The sequence below is a fragment of the Orycteropus afer genome, unplaced genomic scaffold, assembly GCF_000298275.1.
Source record: "Orycteropus afer afer isolate SDZICR_OR568_19922 unplaced genomic scaffold, OryAfe1.0 scaffold00442, whole genome shotgun sequence".
Classification (NCBI taxonomy): domain Eukaryota; kingdom Metazoa; phylum Chordata; class Mammalia; order Tubulidentata; family Orycteropodidae; genus Orycteropus; species Orycteropus afer.
Window position 1 is genome coordinate 1418247 of NW_006922029.1, and position 2167 is coordinate 1420413.

A 2167-nucleotide genomic window follows, 5' to 3' on the forward strand; every position below is an offset into this window, starting at 1 on the left:
TTTGAAAGCGGAAAAAAAACCCACCTATAATCTCATCCCTTTACCCAGAGGAGGGTCTCACTGACTTTGGGCTCTAACTGATCAGCTGTTATATATATATATACACAAATATATATACTATGTATGTATATAAATAACTGTTTTATGTAACTTAACATCAAAATGTGTGTACTTTAACCTCATACGATGTGTGGAACCCACTACTGTCAAGCAGATTCCGACTCGTGCCATGTCCCAGTAGACCCATGCTCCAAAGGTTTTAATGATGAGTTTGTGGAAGTAGACTGCCAGCCTCTTCTTCAAGGCACCTCTGGCTGGAATCGATCCACTGGCCTTCCAGTTCGCAGCCAAGCGCTTAGTGGTTTGAACCACCCAGGGGCTCTCGTACTGGGTGTGCTCCTTTGCACTCCTCTCTTGTGAAGCTTTTAAAGGCTGTCTAGGCTTTCACCTTACTCAGTCTCCTACTGTACATTTAGGTGGTTTCCATTTTTTCAATATTATAAAAAAGGCTGGATGGAATAGGTTTGAAGCTAAATGTTTACATGTTGTTGCTGCTGTTAGGTTTTGCTGACTCATTGTTGACTTACAGTGACCCTACATACAACAGAACGAAACACTGCTTGGTCCTGTGCCAGCCTCACAATCCCTGCTGTACTTGAGCCCATCGTTACAGCCACTGTATCAGTGCATCTTGTTGACCCTCCACTTTACCTGGGAGCTCTGGTGGTGTAACACCTAAGGTATTTGATTCCTAACCAGAAGGCTGGCGACTCATACTCACCCAGCCACTGCTTGGAAGGAAGACTGGGCAATCTACTTCCACAGAGATACTGCCTTCTGAGGTCCCTCCAGTCTCAGGGCTTGTTACGAGCGTGTGCCCAGAGCTCAGGAGGGACTTACTCACCCAGTATGGGCTGCATGAACGTGTGCAGGCCTAGCAGATGGGAGGGAAGGACGAAGAAAGGTCTCCCTCCCTAGTGTACGAGAAAGGCCCTGAGACAAATATTCTCAGCAAAGAATAAGTAAAATCTTTAGCTGTGTTCTACCTCACTAATGCGTATTTAGACTATATAAGAAAACAGTAAGTTCTGATTTTTTCATAGCGCCTTCCATGATGCTTTGATAGCAGGCATTCCCACTGTTCTCATCCTTTATAAATATAGACCTGAGAGTACCTCACAAGTAACTGTTGGGGGCGCTTCAAATCGGAAAGGAGAGAGAGCAGTGAGGCTCTCCTTTGGAGTGAATTAATAAACGCCTCCCATATTTCAGAGTTTGGGGGATGGCTTATTACCACATTAACTGGGAAAAAGAAGCCAGTCTCCGTCCTTTTGGGACTTCCCACTGCCATCAAGTCAATTCCAACTCATAAAGACCCCCAATGGGCTTCCAAGGCTGTACATCTTTATGAAAGCAAATTGCCTTGTCCTCCTCTCACAGAGCAGCTGGTGGGTTTGAACCACCAACTTTCTGGTTAGCAGTCAAATGACTTACTGCAGCACTAAGCTTAGTGTGACTTAGTCTTGAATTATGGGAATTGTGAATTATGTGCAGTCTTTGGGATAACGTCAAGGATATGCTAATACAGAGATGGGACTCTTCGGAGGTAGAGGTGCAAGTGAGTGACTCCTAGGGCTGGAGGCTGTCACGGCTCAGACAGAGGTCAGAAAACAAGGTGGGATGTGGGCAGATGCAGCCCCCAAGGAGGGCAGACCTGAAACCTCAAAAGGGGTACAGCCAGCTGTGGCATGTGGAGGGGCCCTCAGAGCCAGTGAGGCAGCAAGCAGACAAGACATCAGGCAGGACCACATCCCGTGCCAGGGAGATTAGAGCCCGGGAAGATGGGATTAGTCACACCAGGGCACAGGGAGGGTAGAGGTTGTGCGGTGCCCTGTCCTTCTGACCTGCAGCCTCACAGAGATGAAAAGGGGATTAGTGAGGGCTTGGCATGAGACCAGAGACAGGGAGGGAGGCCCCGTCCGATGCTGCTTTTGCAGCAAGATAACCCAATGCACTCAAACATGTACTAAATGGGCTGAAAACACAAGGCCATAGTGGAATGTGGCCTCACTGTACCAACGGTGCCACACTTGGAGTTTCCATCTCAAAGTTTGTTGTTGCTTGCTGCTATCTTGTTTTCACTCAGTCAGATGTTCCTCCTGTGGGC

The 2167-nt window shown here is 47.5% G+C and overlaps 1 protein-coding gene across 1 annotated transcript in view; it reads right to left on the minus strand.

Annotated features, from left to right (window-relative positions):
* Nucleotides 1-2167, minus strand: part of ANKH (ANKH inorganic pyrophosphate transport regulator) — a 170962-nt gene that overhangs the window by 54807 nt on the left and 113988 nt on the right. The window lies entirely within an intron of this gene.